The 26033-nt window shown below is 37.3% G+C and overlaps 1 protein-coding gene across 1 annotated transcript in view; it reads left to right on the top strand.

The window, feature by feature from the left end:
• Positions 1 to 26033, top strand: part of DCDC1 (doublecortin domain containing 1) — a 383276-nt gene that overhangs the window by 96267 nt on the left and 260976 nt on the right. The window lies entirely within an intron of this gene.

Below are 26033 nucleotides of genomic sequence, written 5' to 3'. Positions count from 1 at the left end.
AAACATTTTGGAAATTGTTGCTTTGCTTTATTTTATTAAGAGATACATATAGTAGTTTCCTCTTGCCTGTTGTTAATATCACTAATTTGAATACATCAATCATAACAACAAATTGCTGATTTTTAAATAATATAATTTATTATTTGCTTATATTTTATGTGTGTAATAAAATATGAAAACAACATTAACTTATTACTCTCTTCAAATTTTCTCATTAACTATATCAGAAAATCAATTCTATGTAATTTCTTAAAAAATAATTAACATGCTGTTACATTTTAAAAGGAGTTCAAGTTCCTAAACAAAGCCAATTATGCATGGAAAAAGGAGATGGCAGGAGTCTATTTATCAACACTTAACATATGTCACTGGCAAGTAGATGCTGGAAGTTTCAGGGAAGAGAATGGTAGGGAAATAAAACGCGCTGGAAAGATCCTGGTCTTCAGCCTTGGCAAGCTGCAGTTGAGTTATTTCTAGAGTTATACTGCCTAAAACTCTATTTCCATGTGGTTGTGGGTTTAAAATTTAAGTTAGTTACAATTAAATACAATTTAAAAAGTTTAGTTTCTCTGGGCCATTATCCACATTTCAAATACTCCACAGCCACATCAGCACTGAAAATTCTATTGGACAGTGCTATTCTAGAAGGAAGAAGTAGTTCAGGCTAGATACTGTAATTATATGTCTGGCGTGGGATTCCACATTTTATGGCTAACAAAATAATAAAGGCTCTTTTAACATGATCTGGGTTTAATCCAGTGCTGGGTAGTAGATGAGGCACTCTGGTAGATAAGGTACTCTGATCTTCACAAAACAAACAAAAATAGTGGGGAAAACCCACACTCACATAGCTCACAGTCTATTTGCCATCTATACCAGGTTAACCGAATTAACCTTTTCTTGTTTGGTGAGAAAACATCCACCTCCCCCACCCCACCCCTGCCAAAAAATGAGAGAACCGAAGAAACCATCTGAAATGGTAAAGCATTGGTTACTCCTTATGTGCTCAGGCTGTGTGTTAGCCAGGATGAAGGATATAGGAGAACTATCTAAGACCTCAACTTTAGGAAGCTTACATTCTTTTACTGGAGGTAAAATAAACACGTATGACATTATTAGGAAATATACTTTGCAGTGTGTAATTAAGTGCTAAAAACATATGGTACAAAGTCTGTGTTGTATGGGGACTTAAATAAAAGAAAGATTGAATATAGAATGAAAAAGAGAATGAAATCATTTTAAAGTTGAAGTGAACTTTGGAGACCATCTAATCCAGTCCTTTCATTTTATAGATACTAAGGGGAACAACAGCAATAATAATACTCATCTCACTGGGCTGTTGTGGGGGTTAAATAGTTAACGTGTCTGAAACTATTCTCAACAGTACCTGGGATATAGTAAGTGGTCAGTGGGTATTAGTTATCATCACCATCATCATTTTCATCTTTATATTTATCTTTTAGGTTTATTGAGGTATAATTGACAAATAGAATTGTAAGATACATAAAGTATACATTATGATGATTTGGTATACTTATACATTGTGAAAAGATTCCCACCATCTAGTGTGTGTGTGTATATAATATATATATATATATATATATATAAATTTATATATACATATAAATTTATATATATATTTGTGAGAATATTTAGGTTCTACGCTTAGCAAATTTTACCTATAGTCATCAACTATAATAATCATGTTTTATATTAGAGTCTCAGACCTTATTCATCTTGTAGCTGAAAGTTTCTACTCTATTACCAACCTCTTCCTTTTTCCCATACTCTATTTCTATGAATTTGATTTTTTTAAAGATTCTACATATAAGTGATACCTTTTTAAATTAATATTTCAGGTAAGACAGTTAAGGTAAGACAGTTAAATTAATATTTCAGGTAAGACAGTTAAGATACTTGTCTAGAATGAGACAGCCAGACAGAGCTGTACAGGGACTAGAGTGCTGTTTGTGCTGTGAGAGCGCTCAGGTATGTTTCCTTAGGTGAACTATGGGGAGGGTTTGAAAAGGAGACTTTTATAGGCAATGGCATGAATTTGGAACTAAGATATTATTTTCAATCAGGTTTTATTAGGTTGGTCAAAAAGTTCATTTAGTTTTTCCACATGATGGTTCTAGTAGTGCTTAGTTGTCTTTAACTTCATTCAAAACAATTCTCTTAGATTGTATTGTGACAGCTCTTATATCAGCATGCATTTAAAAAAACTTATCAAAATTGGTGAATTTTTGTGTAGCCATTTTACTATTGAAGATGGAAGAAAATAAGCAACATTTTTGGCATATTATGATTTATTATTTTAAGAAAGGTAAAAACACAACTGAAATGCAAAAAAAGATTTGTGCAGCGTATGGAGAAGGTGCTGTGACTGACCAAATGTGTCAAAAGTGGTTTGTGAAGTTTCGTGCTGGAGATTTCTCAGTGGATGATGCTCCCCAGTTGGGTAGACCAGTTGAAGTTGACGCAATCAAATTGAGATATGAACTGAGAACAATCAATGTTATAGCAGGTGGGAGATAGCAAGCATACTCAGAATACCTAAATGAAGCATCGAAAGTCATTTGGACCTGCTTAGTTATGTTAATCACTTTGACGTTTGGGTTCCACGTAAGTTAAGCGAAAAAAACCCTTCTTTATGGTAATTCTGCATGCAATTCTCTACTTAATGAACATAATGAAAACATTCCATTTTAAAAACAAATGGTGGTGGGCAATGAAAAGTGGATACTTTACAGCCATGTGTCATGAAAGAGATTGTGGGGCAAGCAAAGTGAACTGCCACCAACCACACCAAAGGCTGGTCTTCATCAGTGAAGGTGATGTTGTGTGGATGGTGGGAATGGAAGAGAGTCCTCTATTATGAACTCCTTCCAGAAAACCAAACAGTTCCAACAAGTACTGCTCCCAGTTAGACCAACTGAAAGCAGCACTCCAAGAAAAGCATCTGGAATTAATCAAGAGAAAATGTGTAATCTTCCATCAGGATTACAGGAGGCCACATGTTTCTTTGATGACCAGGCAAAAACTGTTGGAGCTTGGCGAGGAAGTTCCGATTCATCTGCCATACTCACCAGACACTGCGCCTTCAGATTTCCATTTACTTCAGTCTTTACAAAATTCCCTCAATGGAAGAAATTTCAGTTATCTGGAATATTGCAAAAGGTACCTGGAATAGTTCTTTGCTCAAAAAGATCAAAAGTTTTGGGGAAGATGGAATTATGAAGTTGACTGAGACATGGCAGAAGGTAGTGGAGCAAAACAGTGAATACATCGGTCAATAAAGTTATTGGAGAAAATGAAAAATAGGTCTTTAAATTTTACCGTAAAACAGAATGAACTTATTGGCCAACCCGGTACTTAGTACAAAGTTATTGGTGACCTTTGAAGGATAATGAAATCTGAGTGAATAGGACTAGAGATATTGAGGAAGGGCCAGTGGGTACAGATAAAAGCTTCTCAGAGGTTGAGAGTGGCTCATATTTTTTGAGCTGCACAGTATATTAAATAATGAAGGAGTGAAAAAAAGAGGATTTTGAAACCATTTGGTATATTCTACATGATTATACATAAAATTAACTCTATCAGTAACCCTTCCCAATATGACATAGTTGTTCTACTTCTATGATAATTACAAGTTTATAAAAATGTTCATTGATAAGCCGTGTAGGTAGCAGGTCTGGTGATAGCAGAACAGCCTTTTGTAACAGTTGTCTTTTTTGTTTGATTCTGCCATTGCACCTTTTTGACTGTTATGTCTAACTTTATTTGGGTGTAAGGGAAAAGGCTAAATGTATGGCCCATTTGGAATGAGGCCAAAGTTCCTTCCGGAACCTCAGGACTGAAACATCTGGGGTCCCAGAGGGGTTGAGGGCTGTGAATGGGGAATGAGTCGATGAGGTTGGAGAGCTTGTGCCAGAGTGAAGGAGACACGTGTTTTAGAAAGCAAATTCACACAGACACTGCACAGAAGATGCAGAGAAGTATTTTTTACCTGTTGCCTAAATCCGACTTGACTTTTCATACAAGATATCACTCATGGCAGTGGGGGAAATGTGAAAACTAAATTTCTTTCAGGGAAAATCATTTAACCACTTCTTTTAGGCAATGTTCAGCTTTCTGGATAAAGAGGCTTAGATGCTCATGGTCCTGCTCTTCTGTGTTCACTCCAAGTAGCCATCTGGGGTTGCAGAGGGGGTTAGGTCACAGCCAGGGCTGTTCCTCCACAGGTACACAGAGAGCAGGAGGGAGGAATTGTAAGGAATGAATGACTAGATCCTTCTCAACCCCCATATGCATTTCTCACTAAAATCAATGTGCCTGTGAATGGGACTGCAGTGGGCCTGGGTGCCGTGTGCCCTTTCTCCTGCCTCATCTTCCTGGGGCAGCCCACACCTCTCTCTCACCTGACTCGACTCTGTGCTTCCTCCTGGTGTGTAAAAATGTCCAGGGATCAAACAGAGGGACATTTGGTAAAATCAGTGCCATAAACTTCTCGAGGGCTCTGAATCTCCCCTTGTTGTTATATATATGTTACTGTTAAGGAAGAAATGGGATAGAAATATGAATTGGAGAAGAAAAAACAACATTGTAACCTTCCTGATTGTTAAAGAAGAGCTTTTCCATATAGTTTAAAAATGGATGATGGTTGATAAAAAGTTGTTGTGGTATTTAATCTCACTGGGTAGAATTAAAACAAAAAAATTATTTAGTAATGTCAGTATTTATAATATGCCAGGAAAGACATCCAATGCAACTGTTTTTAAGTTAATGATAAAAGTTTAAATGTCGACTTAAACTGTTAGTACATAGTTTTCTAAACTCTTGTAGATAGTGTGTGAGTAAAATATTTGCAGTTTTCCTGCTGTCATGAAAGGAAGGTGAAGGCAAGTGGTCCTCTGAGCCACGTGGTCTCCAACTACCGAGTTAATCACTGGTGTTGTCTGTTGCTGAGGTTTGTAGATGATGAAACTCCTGCACTGCTGGCTGCCGTCTGCTTTGTCAGGAGCGCCCCCTGAAGCTTTGGCCTTAGCTTGTCTCTCACTGAGGTTCTACCTCATTCTTCATCTTGCTCGTGGCCTAAGCAGGTCACCCTACAGCCTCTGCAGCGCAGTCACTTGTGGGTTTTGGGGACCTTAATATTTGTAGCTCTTTTTGCTAACAGCCTCGCTACCTTTTTTTTCCCCAGGGGCTGTGTGAGAATTTGTAGGTCTTGTCCACACCCCAGCTGAAAACAACTCAAGAAAGCTGGAATAGGGCCTTCTGTCTGCCTCCTGCACGCTATTGCACTTGTAGACTCTGTGGCTCCATCCCTCTCACTTCAGCTCAAGGTTGGTGAAGGGGGCAGGCTCAGTACAGTCACCTTCCAGGATGGGAATTCCAAGTGAGAATCCAGATGCAGGCCTTTTGTCCTTCGGCTTCTCCTCAAGTTATCGGGGACACTGACATTCTCCGGGCTGACGGTAGGAGATGGTAGTTCAAACCCTGTGTGTGCCAGCTCTCCCTCCGCTCCCACCCACCCAGCACTTCCTATCCTTCCTCTTTCTTCTTTTCCTTATAATCCCTTGAGACCAACAGGGGTGAACTTTGAGCTTTATGCCTCTTCTATATTGGTGGCTTTCAAACTTCTGAGACTGAACCCGTAGTAAGAAATATAGTTCATATCATAATCCATGGAAAAAAATACATTTTACATTGCATATACATGCTCTTTTACATATGTATATAAAACAAGGGTTTTTCAAAACAAGGTTTAATTTTGCTGCGTGTGAGACATGTCAAAATGCTGGTGTGTACCCACTAAATTGATTTTATAGCTTAGCAATGTATAGTATTAGGGCTATACCATCCTGAACAACTTAATACAGTTTTTTTAATTCAGATATTTCTAGAATATTCTATTATTAACTTTTCAAACACACAGAAATGTTGAAAGAATTTTACAGTGAGCACCCTACCTCCTACCACCATATTCCTACCACCTAGAATCTAGTATTAACATTTTACTGTACTTAGTGTATCAGGTGGCCATTAATTTAATCATCTCTGTATTTGTCATGCCATTTGGGATGCACTGCAAAGTTTTGGACATCACGTACTCTCTCTCTCCCTTTTTTCCATTCCTCCTTTCCTCTCTCCCTCTCCCCTTTTCCTCCCCTCTCCTCCCCTCTCTCTGTTTCTTCCTTCCTCCCTCATTCTCTCCCTCCCTCCCTCCATTCTAAGCTGGCATATGCTGTGATTGTTTTGTGTCTGGGATGTACTAGGTTGTTAAATATCTTCAATATTATTATAAGCTAGAGGTAGAATAGAAATGCAAAGCTGCGAGCAGAACTAAAGCCACAGGCCTGCTGGGCTCCTGGTTGGAAGTAATCCATCGTGTCTACTGAAGCATAACAGGAACTTAAAAGGCTCTATGTGAGGTGGGGTTCTGGGAGCTGCTTCACTGTGTGAAGGCAAGGACAGGGTTTCTAATCTCATCCCCCAATCTCATTCTAGCTCAGGAAAACTGGCAGAAGAAATTTGCTGTTCCTGTTGATAGGAACAATGGATTTATAGAGATCTCCGTGCTTATGAAGTGAAAGGGGAGCAAAGATAGAGTTCGGTTTCTCAGAACTGAGCCAGCCACCTACTGCTTCTGTGATTGGATGTACTACCCATAATAACACCAGAGAGTAGGAGAAACAAACAAGTTTTTGGACTTGGGTTTGCACTGGAATCAGTGAGCTAGGTGGAAATGATGGAAGCATTCCTGAGTAGGGAGGGGGGACTTCTCAAGGAAGATACTCAACAAGGGCTGAGCTTCAGTAAAACAGAAGTGAACTCAGAAGGAAGGCAACACATTCAAGAAATAATGGTGACCTTATAGATTGATCAAATAGAAGTTTATCAATTATATTGATATTTTCTAAGAAACAACTTTTAGTTTAATTGATTTTCTATTTTTAGGTCTGCTTTTCACTTTATTGATTTCATTTCTTTTAATTTTTTTCTTCTATTTATATAGGGTTTTAGTGATTCTTTTTTTTCAAGTTTCTTAAAGTAAAAGTTTAGATTGTTGTTTTTAGACCTTTCCACTTTTCTAATATAAATATTTAATGCTAAATTTCCCTCAAAGCACTGTTTAACTCTACCTATTTTTAGTATTTTGGTTTTTTCATTTCAAAAGATTAAAAATTTCATTGCAATTCCCATCTATTATTTAGAAGTATGCTTTAAAATTTCCACTTATTTGGACTATTTCTATATAACTTTCTGTTATTGATTTCGAGTTTACTTCCTTTGTGACCAAAGAATTCACTCTGTGTAACTCTCTTTGGATAATCTTGAGATTTGTTCTAAAGCTGAAAATATGCTCTAAACGAATGTGCTGTGTGTGTTCTGCTTTGTTAGTTGGGAGTGTCCTGTAGATGTCGATTTGCTCCAGCTGCTTAATAGAATTGTTGCTTACATTTTTCATTATCTTTGCTGTCATTGTGGATTTGTTAGCGTCTCCTTGAAGTTCTGCAGTTGGAGTCATATATATTTAAGACTGTTATATTTTCTTGATGAATTGACTTCTTATTTTTAAAAAGATTTTATGTATTTATTTTTTAATATTTTTGGATAGAGGGGAAGGGGGAATGAAGAGAAAGAGACAGAAACAACAATGTGTGGTTGCCTCTTGTCCCCCCACCCCCAACTGGGTACCTGGCCTGCAACCCAGGCATCAAACCAGTGACCCTTTGGTTTGCAGACCAGTGATCAATCTACTGATCCACACCAGGCCAGGGCTTGACTTTTTAAAAATCATTATAAAATACTCTTCTTTATTCCTATTAATATTCTTTCTTCTGAAGTCTACTCTGTTTATTAATATACCTATTCTACTTTTCCTTTTACTAGTGTTACTATGAGGCATTGTTTTCTATCCTCTTTTAACCTCTCTGTGTTTTTATATTTAAAGTGTTTCTCCCAGAAAGAATATATTTGGATCTTGCTTTTTAACTCCAATATGACAATCTGTTTTAATTGGAGTGTTTAGACCATTTATATTTAATATAATTAATGATATGATTGGATTTAATCTTGTCACTTGAGTTTTGTTTCTTTCATTTGTTATTTTTTCCTTTGCTATTTTTTCCATAACTCTTTTAAATGTAATAATCTCCTAATGATTTGACCTTATATCTGTCATGGGCTTATTAGCTATATATCTTTGTTTTGTTTTATGTGTATGAGTATATGTGTAGTTGCTCCAGGACTTATGACATACATATTTAATTTTTCATAATCTATCATTGAATAATATTTATTACTTTATTACAATCTAAGACATTTATACCAATATATTTCCACTTATTTATTCCTGTTCTTTGTGCTACTACTGTCATATACATATGTCTTAAATATTTCATTATTTTAAAATAAAGAGAAATAAAAAAGACATTTCCATCCCATATAGGAGAATGGGAAACACAAAGCTAAAAAAGAAGGTGGTATGATTATGAGAAAATGGTGAGATAACTTGATTTAAGAAGGAATTCTAGCCCTGGCTGGCGTAGCTCAGTGGATTGAGCGTGGGCCTGTGAAGCAAAGGGTCGCTGGTTGTCAGGGCACATGCCTGGGTTGCAGGCCAGGTCCCCAGAGGGGGACACATGAGAGGCAACCACACATTGATGTTTCTTCCCACTCTTTCTCCTTCCCTTTCCCTCTCTCTAAAAATAAATAGATAAAACATTTTTTTAAAAGAAGGAATTCTAGCATTCAGGAACCAGGAGAAATAAGCTTGAACTGTTAAGAGAGTCTTGATGGTGGAAGAATGTACGTGGAGGAATAGTGTTTATATGGTAATTTCCTCTTGTATTGGAAATTCTGGAACTAAAGGCCTTCATTTCGGGCAGACAGTTGGAGCTGCAGCTGTCTTCTCTAACAGCTTCTTATGGAACTGGAGGTGATTTGATCCCTAGTTTAGCTGATGGTTACCACAGGAATAGTTTGAAATGAATAAAACAGAGAAAAAGAACTGGAAAAATAAACCTGCAAACTAAAATATGTGTAAGGAGTCCAGGAAAAAAGGAGAGAGCATTAGAAACAAAAAAACCCCATTTTTTTCAAAGAAACAAAGGCCAAAAATTTGATAAATATTAAAATCTAACAGATCCAAGAAGCTCAACAAATTCCAAGCAGATAAATCCTCCCCAGCACAACCCTTACACCAATTGATGGGAGTGTGGGAGTGGGGGTTAGGTGGAAAATTTAAGTTAAAAATGAGGATATAGGTTTAAGAACTTCTAAAAATGGTTTTCAAAGTTATAGTTGAATTTTAAATCCTTTCCAGCCTATTATCTGTTACATCTTATTGTGACTGTCTATAAAAGCATATTTATGCTGATATCATAAAAGATAACATTTATCTTTAAAGCCCTCTGCAAATGTCATTGGGCACTGGACAGTAACTGTAGCCCAAATGACCTGATGTCACGAAGTATAAAAATCAAGGCAGCTTTCTAATGAAAACGACTCTTAAAAAAAGTGATATCTATTAAGGAAAACAGCCATTTGTTCCATTTGTGACTGGAAATTAGAAACACAGAAAATAGGACTTGAAGAGGAAGTCATTGCTGTAAGCCTTTTCCTTTAAACATTTATTCTTCTAGTATTGAGAAAAAGGCTTTTGGGGAGAGTAACAGTGGTGATGATTATCATATTATCTTTATTTTTGTACCAATGTGTGTATCAGTTGCACGAATTTCCTGGTGTTTTGGCTTTTGTGAGAACTTTGCTCTACATTAGAAATGCTTTCTCTTCCCTATGTCCTCATTAATTAAAAACTCTATAATCATACCTGTATATGTTCTGCTTTGGCAATATTTATATCATGACTAATTTTTTCTAAGTAAAATACTAAGAGATAAAAATGCAGTATGAAAATTTTCTTTCTTTGGTGGAACCCTGTTTTACAGAGGATTAATTTCTGCATCTTGCAATGCTTATATTTCTTCAAATATCTAACATAGATTTTCAAATAATGGCCAAGTGATAAATACAGGTTGAATACACACAGTCTTTGAAACAACATGTCAACATAGATATAGAATATGCATTATAAAAAGAATTATTAGTTGAATTCTCATTACATATTATTTCTCTACTAAGTTGTTTCTACAAAAATGGAATATTACGTTAGTGACTTTTACATGTTAAAGGTTGAAAAAACTATATAGCATATACATGTTGCATCATTTAGAACAGTATGTGTTTTGCGACTTCTTATATTTGAAGTATCCTGTCATATAGTAATTAATTTCCCTTTCAAGTATGTCCTTTCTTTCGAATAATTTCAGTGTGCAGTCATTGGAATGACACGTGTGAAAGTGCAGTATTTTTCTGTGCACGATGTGGTTCCCAGTGACAGCACGTAAATCTCTTCTTGCAGAGTTACTTCCATTTCCCCTCACATCTAATTAACAGATGGATCACGTGGAATACTTTGTACTCTTTCTTCATACGTATACATACTTACTTTTCCCTTTTATGACATTATTCACTAAGACAAGTTTTCAAATCTACTTGAGTTGGTTATAGTCCTCCAGATCAGAAAATCTAAAAATGTGATTTTTCATAGTTTGACTGCCCACTTTTATATTATAATTATTATTTTAATAATTTTGAAGTTTGTATATTTCAGCTTGCATTTAGAAATAGGCCTACCCACTTTCAAATGTACAGTTCAGCACAGATCCAAGGCAAAGACATCTCATCTACTTCTTGCCATAATTTCTTTATCTTTGTGGAAATGAGCGCTGTTTGCTTTGGGACTTCTGTGAATGTTAACATTCGAGTCTGCTGCCCTATCTTCCTTTTCTATTCTCTCCCTACCCCGTTTATAATGTTGTTTCTGAGGGAAATGTATTTTGAATCTTATGCTAATCAATAAACACATCGATTGAAACAAAATTTACTTGTAGTGTTAAATTTTTAAAAACCCAAACATTTAGCTGTGGCTGGTGTGGCTCAGTGATTGAGCACTAGCCTGTGAACTGAAATGTTGCATCAGGGCGCTTGCCCAGGTTGTGGGCCAGGGCCCCAGTAGGGGGCATGTGAGAAGCAACCACACATTGATGTTTCTCTCCGTCTCTTTCTCCCTCCCTTCCCCTCTCTAAAAATAAAAATAAAATCTTTTAAAACAAGATTTAGATGGAAAGACTGAGAGATGAATTGAATTATTTTGCTGCTGTGCGTGGCACAATCTGATTTATGCTTTAGAAGGACCACTGTGACTGCTCTGAGATGAGAGTGGATGCAAAAACCCAGTGAGCACTGGCTTGGACGTGAGGCTCAGGTGAGGGAAAATGGGACAGGTCATTTGAAACCAAGTACACACCATCTCTGTGTGCTTGGGACTGCTGAGTCTTCAGTGGCTAGGACTCCCTGGGCTTGATGATGAGATAAGTGCTGGATGGCCGGAGGTCATTTCCACTGTACGTAGCTCCCTTATATGATCTGGCAGGAACAGTTTGGTTTTTATGACACAGGATATGGCATTTCAGCAGAAGTGGGGTTGCCATGGGCTATGTGGCCAGGTTGGGGTTCTGAAGTAGTTTGGACTCTGGGGTGTAGATCCTCCCCTTCTGCAGATACTGTTTACAAGCGTAGCGAAGTCAGAGTTCTTCTCAAGGGGTCAGAGTAGGGTCACAACTCATCCATGGATTCTGAAATCTGAGCTCAAGTGTTATAGACTTCTACAACATAAATTCCTAACTTTTTTGTATGTGTGCATTAAAGACTAAGAATTGATTTTAAACTCTTATAAGCATTCCTAAATTTATCTGTCTGTCTGGTCTCTATTAATCATCTATCCATTTCTATCTTCTACTATATTTTCCCCAGCCATGAGGAAAAAATATTTATATTAATAGTTACAGTTCCTTTCTGCCCAGATTAGGAATTCTAGGATTTCCTCTGGAAGTCTCTCCTTTGAAGTTTCTTAATTTTCTTTCCTATAATAGCCCATCTCAGTGGGGCCCCTCTCATTGCATTAGTGAAGCTGTACCACAGCCCCAGGACCTCCACAAGGAAAGGGTCAGGAGCTCCATCGTGTTCTGCCCCAGATGCTCCTTTGCTCTGCAGAGAAATACGGTGATGAGTGGCCTTGTCAAACCACAGATAAGGCGGTGTGACACCCTTTTCCCAGGACAGTCACTGTGTGCCTTAGGTTCATGAAACTTAACAAGGGCACTTACTCCAGAGCTTCTTTCCAGAACAAAAAAGGAGGTTTGTTCCCTTTACTTTTTGGCAGTGGAGTGGCTGAGAAGCTTAAAATGGCAGATAAAAAAATCAAAACGTTTGGCTGATGGAAGATTTTGTGAGTATGCCAATACAACACACACTTATAGTGTTATGCATATATGTCATGTCTGTACACACACAGAACATACACCATGACCTCCAGATTACTAGTATTGAACATGTTTTATATTTCAGTTGTTTGGACATGCTTGAATTTTCTTTAGACAAATTTAAATTTTTTAGAGTATGTTATTTATTTATTCTTAGAGGGGAAGGGAAGGAGAAAGAGTGGGAGAGAAACATCAGTGTGTGGTTGCCTCTCATGTGTCCCCCACTGGGGGACCTGGCCCACAACCCAGGCATGTGCCCTGACTGGGAATTGAAGTGGTGACCCCCTGCTTCACAGGCCCATGCTCAGTCCACTGAGCCACACCAGCCAGGGCCAAATTTAATTTTTTGTAAGTGGGATTTTAAGCCCTATTTGGATGTGGGTTTGATGAAGGAACACATCTATATTCATGCATATATATTATTTAAATATATAGATATTAAAATATGTTGCTTAATTTTTACTTATATTTCTTATAAACATTAAAAAATGTCAAATATATTTTTATCTTTATATTTAATTACATGTGTTTACAGTATTTTATTTCATATATTACTAAAGGTAAGAAACAAATTATCCTAAATTAGCACATCTCTTAAATTTAACTGCATTATATAGCAAATAATATCCTTTTCCTTCATAAGGACATTTATATTAGTGAACTAAAATGATAAAAACACATTTCTGTTATCTTATTTGTAACCTGTAATTTCTGAAGCCCAATTTAAGGTATATTGTCTCATTAAATGACATTAAATTAGACCTCAGTCGTCTGTTTCCTGTCACTTCCTATTATTTTGTACTTGTTCATCAATCCTTGGGGGAAATCAGAGCCTGTGTGGCTCTTCTTGATTTGCATAATGCTCAGTGAGGGCGTGGTCAGGAGGTACCTCCCGCTTCCCCCACAGACTGACGTTCTTCTCCAGCTCTCTTTTAATCCCAGTGGTCCTGGCTCTGTGAAGCATAATGAATGAGGCTTAAAAAGTAACTTAAAAATAAACTTGACTATTTTAAATGTTTAAATATGCCTTTACATTATTCATATTGAAGTTTAGTTTTTTGTTGTCATTCACTATTTTATGTCTCATCACCTTACTTTCTTATAGTTAAAATATTAATCATTTCTCCAGGGTTTACTTTGGAAAATCCATGGGCAAATGACCTATTGTAATAGATTATATTGTAATAGTCTGGGGGAATAATATATGCACACATTTCTAATTATGGAGACATTGTTTGTAACTGTAAAACAGAATCTAGGCCTCATGTGGTAACCTGATCACCCTGGTTTCATGAAAACAACTCCTCTTTTTCATAGTGAACTAATATTTCCCATCCATTTTTTAAAATATAGTTGTTTCATAAGTAAATCAATGATCTATAAAATTACAGAAATTTATAGAGCATAAAATGAAAGTCTCCTAACCAAAACCATCCCCCAGAGATAACTGCTTTTAATAACATGTTTTCTGGACATATTCGTATAAATACATACATATACATATCTGTATATGTATATGTGTGTGTATATCTATATGAACACAAAAATGGAAATACTATATACCTTTTTTCAAGTAATATTCTGTGACTTGTTTTTTCATTTACTATACCATGGACATGGACCTCTTCCCACATGACAGCATGCCGAGAGACTGCTGTTCATGGCTGTATGTCTTCCACTGTGTTAGGCTTTGGGACCTAGTAACTCTTTTAGCTGTTGGTAAATAGATAAATAGATGCTATGATAAATAGAACTAGAATTATTGGAAGAAATAATATCCACAGTTAGTTTTCCACAGGTATTGCCTAATACCCCCATAGGAAGTTTGAGCCTGTTTACCTTGTGTCCAAAGATGAATTAGTGCTTTATTTTCCTGTGTCTTCACTTCTATCCACCTGTGTCAGCCTGATGGATTAAAAAAAAACCTTACTTAAAAAATTAACAGGCTGATTATTAGTGAATTTAAATATATTTCTGTACATTTATTGGTCACTTGTGTTTCTTCTATAATTCATGCATTCATAATTCTGCCCAGAGGTTATATTCATCTTCTCTTATTTAGCTGTGAACATTCTCTATAGGTTGTGTTTAAATTACCTGTCACAGAAAAATGTAATACTTTTCTCCCTAAATTTGTCATTTAAGTTTTCTTGTGTCCTTTGACATATAGTAATTAAATTTCTATTTAATCAGCTCTGTCACTTTTTAAAAATATAGTTTCTTGGTTTTGTATCATGCTAAATGAAACTTCCACATTCCAAGAATATAAGAATATTTTCCCCTCGTATTTTTATTTTTTACCTTTAAATCTTTAATTATTTGGAATTTATTTTGTAGTCATGCTAATGGTATATAGGCCCATATAAAAGCCCATACTTTCCCATTACAAAATTAATTTATTTGTGTTGTAGAACTTTTAAAATACTAATTAACAGAGTAGTTCATAAATTAATTGCTCTGAAAGTTTAGGTGTTCCATACACCTTATATTGAATTTTAACTATGACTGTATATAGACTCCACATTATGAATTTCTGTAGCAGAGAATACAAAGAGGAAAATTACTGATAGCTTGTACATAGGAGACCTTCAAAATATTGAAAGCAATTCCATATGGATTTTTCTTTTGACTAAAGAATAAAGTTCCTCTGCATGTCGGTAAGTAATTAACTCATCCAATCTTGATCCAAGAAGCATGTTTGATTCACTTGGTATTGAATTTACTTTCAAATCCCAAGGCCTCACAACTTGAAACAGTGGAGGTAGGATGGGGAATTAGGGGAAGTAATTAAAGATCCTGGCAGGTAGTAGCCAATGTGGATGGGAGCCACTGGTTAGGGGGAACCGATTGTGTTCGTATAAATATTTGTTTCTGATAGACATAGATGATGGTAAATAAATAGAAGAATGAGTAAATCCTAATGTAGCCAGTTGAGACATCATACATTCTTCATCATTATAATATTCCTACACTTTGGTAGATGTTCATTGTCATGACAGTTTGAAAAATGGCCTATGAGAAATACAGGAGCCTGAGTATGTGGGGGCAGTCTAGCTCTGACCCCAAGCTCAGTCTGATGGGGGACGGTGGGTTTCCGTTGTGCATGTTGAGTCCGTGCATGCATCTGTGGAGGTGATTATGCACAGATGAGAGTGGTTACTTTGTTTAGAGTTTAAAAGCCATAAACGTTTTCTGAAGTAGCTTGTGGATCAACCAAGAAAACTAGGCCTCTTGAAAAATGGTCTTCTTTAGAATTTGTTCAACTTGCCTGTATAGGTCAAAGGAGCAGATTCCAGAGACATAGAGATATTTATCTTTTTCGTGGATCAGGGAGACAGTAGAACCCAGAGGTTAAGAGCTGGACTTCTTTGGTTCAAATCCTTGCTGCCTCTTACTGTGTGACTGTGAATGAGGCAAGCTCCATGTTGCCTAGTGTTCTTATTTATTGAATGAGAATATTTACATGGGTCTGTGGGTATTGATGAGGTAATATATAAAAAGCTAGAAACAGTTCTTGGCTCATTCTTTATTCATTTGTCTTTAAGGAATAAGTACATGTGTATTCTAAAAGTTTGGTTAGCACTCACTGGCTGGTATGGCTCAGTGGAGTGAGTATTGGACTGTGAACCGAAAGGTTACCAGTTTGATTCCTGGTCAGGGCACATGCCTGGGATGTGGGCCAGGTCCCTGGTTGGGGGCATGTGAGAAGCAGCCAATTGATGTTTCTGTCTTTCTCTTTTTCCCTCCCTTCCATGTTCTCTCTAAAGAAAGAAATAAAAATCTTTTTAAAAGAAGTTTGGTTAAGGTAATCTAAAGTTCATCTGCCTCAGAATGTTCATGATCACTGGGGACAGCAGTAGTTTAGCCATGGGACATAGTTATATTAAAAATTCAGTATTTATCTGAAATTTAAATGTAATGAGCATCTTAAATTTTTATATGCAAATCTGGCCAGGAAGGGTAGGGTGGTGGTGATTAGAAATACTTAGGTATAACCTAGCAGGAGAGACAGTTAACAGATTTTATTTATTTATTTGAATATCTTATTTTTTAATCCTTCGCACATTATATTTTTGCTCTTACTATGAAGGGGATTTAAAAATTATTAGTACATTTTCCATTATGTAGTATTTTTATTATTGTTTAGTTCTCTATATTCTATAGTGTCAATTGTGATGTCCCTGTTATTCCAAAGTTTGTTTAGGAATGTATTTTTAAGTGTTCAAATATGTGCCTTTTTTTTCTCCTTACAATTGCAGATTTTTAATTCAGTTGCTTTTCTGTCAGACAGTATGGTCTGTATCTTAGGTTAGATTCCCCTGGAATCACAGCATGAGAGAGAGGACTTCTCTATTCTTCTCTTATTGGTGGGGATGATACTAGGTGCAGAAATAATGGGTATAAGGAGGCGGAGAAGAAGGAAGAGCCTGTGCAAAAATCTGTTGCTGAGTTGGCAACATGAAGTGTGACTCAACACTCAACAGCCGTGTGAACTAAATCTCAGTAGTGTCCTTTCTGTAGGAGATAGGGAAGTATTTGTCCAATGGCTTCCTTTTCCCGTTGGTCAAAGGTTAGCATTGTGGAGCATCAACTTTCCCACACTTCAGGGTTATGCACATGAGAGCACCCCAGGTTCCTGTGCCATCCTGTGCCTCAGCATCAACATAGTAGCCACTGGGCAGGAGGGAGAAGTCCATGGCTATGACTGCCGGTAAGGTCATGTCCATGGATAGAGTGGGAAATTTTAATGCACAGGCTGTTGTGTAGGCACTTTAGTCTGTAATTGGTGGCTGCAAACTATCCCTTTAATGACAGAGATGGGAGTGATCACTGCTTGGGCTTCGCTGAGAGGGTAGATGGGGGTATGTCTATATATGTATTTAAATATATGTATATATATTTACATATATACCTAATACATATTTATATATATATTTTTTTCCTTTTTAAACATTTTTTAAAATTTAATATTTTCCATTACCTTCTGCCCCCTTATACTCTGCCCCCTCCAATCAGCACACTGTCATCCATGTCCATGAGTTCTTTTTCCTTTTCACTCAATCCCTCCACCCCCAAGCCCCCACCTGCATGACCCCACTGTCAACCTGCTCTCCTTCTTTGAGTTTGTCTTTATTTTGCTTGCTAGTTCAGTTTGTTCATTAGATTCCACATATGAGTGAAATTGTATGGTATTTGTCTCTCTCTGACTGGTTTATTTCACTTAGCATAATGTTCTCCAGGTCCATCCATGCTGTCGCAAAGGGTAAAGTTTTCTCCTTTTTTTATGGCCAAGTAGTATTCCATTGTGTAAACATCCCATAGTTGTTTTATCCACTCATCTATGATGGACAGCTTCCATAGCTTGGATGAGTCCATAGATGGGCTCATCTATGATTGGGCTGCTTCCATAGCTTGGCAATTGTAATAATGCTGCAGTGAACATAGGGATGCTTATGATCTTTCAAATTAGTGTTTCGGATTTCTTCAGATAGATTCCCAGAAGTAGGATGGTTGGGTCAAAAGGCAGACCCATTTTTAATTTTATGAGGTAACTTCAAACTGCTTTCCACAGTAGCCGCACCAGTCGCATCCCCACCAACACTGCAAAAGGGTTCCCTTTCTCCACGTCCTCGACAGCACTTGTTTGTTGATTTATTGGTGGTAGCCATTCTGACTTGTGACTGGTGTTTCTTTTTAACTTGTTAAATTTCTGATCATTATGACATAAAGCAGATTTTTTTTTCTTACCCAAAGAATTATATTGTTGCTACTGTGGTACTTTTTGCTGGTTTTTCAAAATCTCTTTTACTTTTTTATCTAGAATCACTAAATATGTTCTGTAATGCTTGTCACACATTAGTGTCAATGAATGTAAGCTATGTTTAAGTTATCCACTGGCATCTAGTAATTATCCAGAACCATGAAATACAAGGCAGTATCTTCTGATGTGTAAAATTTCAATCCTGAAGAGACTTCCTTAATTTAAAACACATCTTTAGACAGTTTTAATTTAAACTTCCTTTACATTTAAAAATTACACACTTTCCATAATTAAAGTTATCCTTTGATCAGTAGTTTACTAGGGTGTTGTGTATACAGATATATAAATTATTACAGAGATGGCATAAGTATTAACAGTGTCATTTTAAAAATTCTTACATTTTCTAATCAAAATTTTCCATTGTATAGAGACATTCCTTACAAAATTCCTTATAATTCCTTACACAACGTGGTCAACTGTACATGTTAAAAGCCAACTTTCAGAGCAAATAATCTCCTGTGGATTTGTTTTAGTATTTTGCAAAAACAAGCATTATTCCTACATATGGAAAGGACATGAAAATAACTATTTTGTCCTGAGAACTTTTTGGCTAAGTTTTATTTTCAGTTCTGTTGTGAACTAATATGAAAAAGCCCAAACACCCAACCCTGATCATTGTCTTGGTCCCCGAGTATGTGAATTCTGATACCTTCTCATCACTTGTACACTAGGAATTCTATTTTTTAAATGATATCCTGCCAGCTTTTTCACAATCCATTAATTCCTGGATCAACATCAGAAGGAGTGTCAGAGCAGAGTGAAATTCTTGTCAGACACAGATGTCAGGATCAAAAGTCAGAGACATTCTCGGAGCAGCAGGGAAGCAAGATTGTTAGACTTTAATCGGAACAATTAGTATCTGCCCTGTGACAGGCCGGTGCCCTGCCTCACATTTCTGTGAGGTTTTAGGCTGAAAGGCAAAGTCCTCTCCCAAGTTTGGTGGGAAGTGTCAGGAGCTTCTGGTCTGACTACTTTTGTCAAATATTCTTAAGTGTTGTTATCCTCTCCAGATTTCCTTAAATGGTGAATTATTGATCCACTTAGACAAACTAGGGGCCAACTGTTGTAGAGACAAATTTCCATCTCCTCTGCGTGCATGTGATACAAGGTGACTCACTTTGTGGGTGTTTGTGGTCGTTAGTTCTCAGGAGGCTTTTCCAGCTGTTTTATCGTATCTCACAGAGTGAGGGCTCTTATGGTCTGGTCTCAGATCGCTCCGGGGGATGTTCAGTAAATGTGAATCACTGATGAAAGAAAGAGTAATTCAAATTAGCTGTTGAGATCTCAGTGAAATAATTTTTTTGGAAATCAGCTATTATGTTGTGCTTGTGTCTTCATTAAACCAAAATAACCTCTTTGAAAAGAAAATCAACGAAATCCCTGTTTTCACTATGTGTTGTCAATAAACTAATGTGATTTTTTTTTTCAGTAATAAGTTACTCTGATTTTTGCAGTCATGTCTTATAGAAAATGTGTAACACCAGTTTCTGTATTCAGAGGTCAGCTTTGGGGACAACCTCAAACATCAGGGACTGTAAGTTAAAAGACGTGTCTGGTGATGAGAAATGGTTCTTTAAGGTGTGAGCATGAAAACATAGTTGAGATGGCCCAGACACCAAAATCATCCATATTGTGATAGAATTAATCAATTCACTGCTGATGGAAAACAGCTCTCTAATTGGCTAATGATCACCATAGGAAGAAGCCAACAACCCTGGGAAAGAGTATGAATTAAAGAGGAGAGAGCAGAGAGGAGGCCAAGAGCATGATGGTGTGAACAGGGGCAGAAACCTTAAGCAGTGACAAGGCTGCCGAATGGAGGCCTCTGTCCTGGCAGAGGCTTCTCTCCTGCCACCCCCCCGAGTTCCCCAACAATGATGTGAGTAGGCTGTATTTTGATGTAACCTGATGATATTTTCTCAACATTATTCAAAGTGTAAAAAAGCATCTTTAGAATTTATGCCTTTATTGTTCTATAACACATCTAATTAAAGTATACATTTGCTAGCTAAAAATTGCCTTAAGCAAATCCCATGATTACCCCTTCCCTAAAATGGCACTTAGACATTTTAAAGATAATTTTATGGACCCACCATTGAGGCAATCTTAGAGTTGAGTGAAAGGCACACCAGCTGGAACTGTATCGGAAGGGCGCATGATGGTTACCTCCACAATCACCCTGCACACACTCTTCAGCAGCAGAGGCAGATCGATGCATAGCTTTCCTGATGAAGGATAGTAACATGTGCCTCTCAGGGATACTTTAATGGCCTTATTTATGTTCATTTTAATGATGATGGTGACAAAAACAGTTGTGGGATTCACAACTGTATACTTCATCAACTACTTGCACATACATTGTATCAATTGATTCTCATAACAACAGTGAAGTAAGCTTTTTTCAATGTTAGAGATGGTGAAATAGACTCAAAATCATTTAGGCAAATATTCAAGGTCACTTAACTAGTAAGTTCTCAGGTTGGTATTGAACTCCATACTTTGTCCATTGCATCATCACTTCCTCAAATGATCTAGGTCTGGCAGACATGGCAAAATTACAAGGATTTGACTCCATCAATAAAAAAAGATTAAATAAATGATCATATGTGCATATGATGGAATTGCACAGTCATTAAAATAATGCTCATGGAACTGTTTTAATGATGTAGAGAAGGCTCACAATATTACATTAAAAAGTGAAGTTTCAGAACAGAATAGAATATAGCTCAGTTATACATATAAAATATGGTTTCTGTGTAAAGAAAAACACATGGTGTTTTGTTTCTAAGTTGTAGGATAATAGGTAACTTTAAATTTTTCCTCATACTTTTCCTTATTTTCTAAATTGTCTAAAATGAGCATGCAGAGTAATCAGAAAAAGTTACCCTGTACAATAGTTACTTAAATAAATGCATATGGGTTGAGCTGGTATCATCAGAAATTCTAACAGAGAAATTATAGATAAATCTGGGGCAAATGACTCCACGACCAACTATAAGCGTATTTTCAGTCTACCTGTGTGTCATGGTAACAAACAACGTATTGTCTACACTGAATCAATGCCAAGGACTCGTGATACCCTGAAAAAATGGCCACTCGTGATGTTATAGAACTTTCTGTAGCTAAGTGACTGCAGTGGTGCCGGCGATAAGGGCTTCCAGTGCCTTGGTTTTCCTACTCTTCCCACTGGTTGTGTAAAGGATAGAGCTGACAGGTTTTCCTGTCAATGTTAAGATCAAGAGCTGGTCCAGGTAGGCCTTAACCAGAACCGTCCAGCTCACCTCACTGTCGTCATTGATTTGCTCATGCGTCCTATTTATAATTGGGAGTGAGGACTCAAAATATTTTTTCTTTGTCCTGGAACCATAAATTCAGGCAAAACATTTTGATCTACAATACCTGTGTGGTATCAAATAAATGATTCTTTCTGTTGAGTCAGCATGGTCAACAGGGTAAGGTGTTTGGTTGTGTTCCCCAAAGAGCCAGTCAATGGCTCTCAGTGTCTGGTATGATGGCCTTCCCTACAGGAGGGCGAGGCCACTGGAGGGCAACGTAATATTTACCTGGTGGCCTATGTGCCATCTATTATTTTCCAAGGGGCACGAGTCAATCACTTCGTTAATCCTATTTTCGGGCACTTGCTTGCTGTGAACACTATACAAAAACTGTTCATAAGAGAGAGAAAAAACAGACACTGTCTGTGCCCTGGACAGGTGTAGAATCCAACTAGAGAAGTAAGCCACATACTGATAGGAGAACATATATATCACAATATATGAACAAATTCACACTGATGCAGCACAAGCTGCAATATTGTGGAGAGACAAACACAAAAATGTAGTCTGCCTTTTATCATACAAATTGTGAAAAAAAAGGGGTCATTGTATATCTCCTGCACCGGAAAGGGACCTTTTGTGTTTACCTTTTTATCTTTACTGTACTTGATGCAATGCTTACCTAACATGTGGCAGGGACACAATAGATATGGTATTTAGTAAATGACTCAAATTAGGGAATTTGATTTTTAAAGAGGCTGTAATAATCATACATACAAGAAAAATTACAACCAATAAACAGAGCACTTTAGCAAATAGCCAAGTTATCTAATATTTAATGCCCAACACACGCTGGTCTATCATTGCAATGAGGGAGTACATATTTTAGAAGTCTTCTAAAATTTATTACATTATGCATTTTTATATAAAAATAATTTACATTTTAATTTAAGTTTTAAATGACTTTTTCCCTGCAAAAACTGACTATAATCTATATATACTGAAGGGTACATATCATAAGTAAATTGCTTTATGAGGTTTTAAAGATGTTAATTCACACCTGTAACTACCATCTAAGACAAAAAAAACATTTCTAGCAACCAAGGTGGTTTCTTCTTGCATCTTCTCATTAATAGTCCCCTGAGAAAACCACTATTCTGACTTTTATAACCATTGATTTGTTTGCTTGTTCTTGAGCTTCACCTAAATGAAATCATACAGTACATACTTTTTGATGCCTGGCTTCTTCTGTGCAGTTTAATGAGGTCCATCATATTGTTGAGTATCTTAATTTATTCTTTGATATTTTTGTGTAGCATCCATTATAAACTGTACTATACCATACCACAACTTATTCATCCATTCTCTGATTGATGGGTATTTGGGTTCTTTTCAGTTAGATTTTAACTATTATGAATAATGATATATGTTCTTGTACATGTCTTTTGATGATATATTTACTTATTCTTTTTGGATATGTACATCTCGGAATGGAACTGCTAGAACATAAGGTAGGAATATATTTAGCTTTAATAGATACTGACATGGTATTTTCCAAAGTGGCCAAACCAATTCATACTCCTACCTGCCTGTTATAGGGGTTCCATCAGCCTACATCTTCATCAACACTTAGTACTGTCAGTCTTAAATTTCAGTCATTTTGATGAGTGTGTGCTGGTGGTATCTCATATGGTTTTCTGGTCATTGTTACTAGCTCCATTATCCATGTGCTGTAGTCTTTTAGTCATCACCTCATTGTTGAGTTTTGGATTCAGTTCCTTCAATGAATATTTATCAAGTGCCTGCCATGTGCAAGGTACTATTCTAGTTGTTGGAGATGCCCAGGCAAACAAAACCATTACATTCAGTAAGAACATCTTTGCACACTATTTGGTCCTTAATATATCCCAAAGAATAAAGCATAATGGCTCTTTTATTACAATGACAGATTTTTAAAAATAGTTCATTTTTATTGTATTTTCTCCCTTACCATTTATACCCCCCTTGTACCCTCTTCCACCTCAAGGTTATGAAGAAGTTCGGAAATCCTCAGGAAGCAGTGGTGTGGGTTGTCCCTTCTGGGATTTCACCTGAGAGAACAGGGGACTAGTGTCTGCCACTGGTCACTCTCTGAACCTGTGTGTGTCTCTTTGTTTCAAACTTAGTTTTTTTATGTCTTAAATAACAAGACTAGACAGGTTGAGCTGAGGTCTTTTTCAGCCAGGAATTTGCCTCACTGGTTTGTCAGAAGTCAGTGGTGTAGGGTTGGACCTCTGCAGTCACCCCGAGGGCCTTCGACTTGTACAAACTAGGGGCTAGGAATTATCCTCTAGGGCAGTTTTCCAGTATTACTCATGTTTATAGTATGTCTGTCATTATATATAATAATGTCATGTGATCATGTTCTCATTTTAGGCGTGTTGGCCAGGAATATCAGAGGGTCTATATTAAAAGGATTTAGTGCACACAACCAGAACTGCACCCATTGTTAACAAAATCTTACAGACAAGTCTCCACACTCAGTGGCTTAGGTTCTGTTTTTACGTATCAGAGCCCTATTGTAGGAACCCTATCATTCTGGTCTTACAACCCAAATTTGAATAGTACTTTATACTCATCACTTTGAAAGTACATGGAGTCACGTCATACCACTTGTGACCCAAACGCTTAAATGTGGTGGGACCTCCCTGGTTGGTACTCTGATTCCACTCCGTGGGGCCAGCGACCCTGAGATGCATTGAGTGGCTAGAAAATTTCACACCCCTTAACCTTGTCTATGGGAATACTCAAAATAGCTTTTTGTTGTTCATGTTTTCCAGCCATAATAACTTCCCCACAGACACTTCTCAGTCTCTGGCAGGGCTTTAAAATTACCCTTGCAAGCTCACCTACAGCATTTTATTGTCTAGTCTGAGGTGCTTACTGGGGTGGAAATGAGTATGCCAGAATGCGACGGAGTTTGGGTGCCAACAGGATTGTCGTTCTCCTTTGAATCCTTGTTCTGCTGTAACTGGCTGTGGAAACTAACGGACCGGCACATAGCCGAAGGAGGAGCTTACTTTCAGAATTCTACCACCACACAGTAGAAAGGTAGTGGGAAGGTGAGCAGATCACTCACTGATAAATATTTATGCATTTATTTATTCAGTGAACATTTATTGATACCCGAGTGTGTATCAGGTAGAGCATTAGGAGTGAAATATTTTTTAAAAAATGAAAGTTTCAGGAGATGGCCTGAGATGCTCATGGTTTCATCAGGGAAGTCCTGTAGATAAGTACATTCAATATGACACAGTGATTGTTACAATAGAGATCCTGACAAAGGTGCTGTAGTATACAAAGTAGGGAGTAATGCTTTCTCTGTGTGTGTGTGTGCACGTACATGCATATCAGGAGAGGCTCACTAGGAGATGTGATGTCTAAACTGAATTGTGAAACACGACTAGAGCTCAGGAAAGATGGGAGGAAGTTCCTGCCAGAGGAATAGCTTGTGCCAAGGAATAGTACTTTAGCAGGGCAGTAAAGTATATGGAAACCTCTAAGTAACTGACGCAGTGGGATATATAGTTGGGACATAGTTCAGTGGAGAGAGATGGTATAGTTGGGACACACAGCTGGGAAGATAAGCAGACACTGGACTATTAAGTTCTTGTTTGTGATGCTAAGGAGTTTTTCCATAAAGGGTTTTAATTAGGAAGTGAAAGGGTCGTAATTATATTTTTAGGAAGAAAATTGTCAATACAAAAGGGATAAATCAGAGTAGGTTAGTTCTGAGAGCAGAAAGAATAGTCATGAGGCTATTGCAATGATCCAGGTGAGACCTGATGAAGCTCTGAATTAAGATGTTATGAGTGAAGATAAAGAGACAAAGAAGGATTTGAAGGATTTTGCTAAGTTGGAGTTGGTGGGACTTTGTGATTGGCTGAATAAGGAAAAGGAAGTGTGGGTTCCTGGTTTCTCCTTTGTGTGATCAAACTGTACCATTTGCCTGTGTAGAGAAGCTTATCTACCTACTTATAGAGGACCTATGTGTGCTGAACATGCCAGGGCATACAATGAAGTTTAAAATATAGCCCTTTGGTAAATATATGTTTGTTTACAATAATATATATTGGACAGGTGGAATGGAGGAAAGATAAAGGAAGATGTATGGTCAAGCAAAGGCACATAGATGGGAATAAATATGCTGAATACTCAATACTGAGAAGACCTGTTAGGCTAGAGAAAGCCTTCACCCTCTTCATCCTTCATTCCTTCACCCCTTGGGTGCAGTTTAAACCTAACCCTTCACAGACATCACTCTTTTTCTCTTGGTCTCCATTTGAGTTTGCTCTTTTATCTACCCCCACACTCTCCTGCTCACTATGGGAAAAGGACCGATTAACATCCATAGGACCCACCCACTGATGTTTTTTTATTTTATTGTTCAATTACAGTTGTCTGCATCTTCCTCCCGACTCCCCCCAACCCCATCCAAACCCACCTCCCTCCCTTGCTTCCACCCTCCCTCTTGGTTTTGTCCATGTGTCCTTTGTAGTAGTTCCT

Source organism: Artibeus jamaicensis, unplaced genomic scaffold, assembly GCF_021234435.1.
Source record: "Artibeus jamaicensis isolate MK-2021 breed Jamaican fruit bat unplaced genomic scaffold, CSHL_Jam_final contig_797, whole genome shotgun sequence".
NCBI classification, from domain to species: Eukaryota; Metazoa; Chordata; class Mammalia; order Chiroptera; family Phyllostomidae; genus Artibeus; species Artibeus jamaicensis.
Note: the sequence above shows the minus strand (reverse complement) of the source record. Positions and strands in the feature narration are given on the sequence as shown.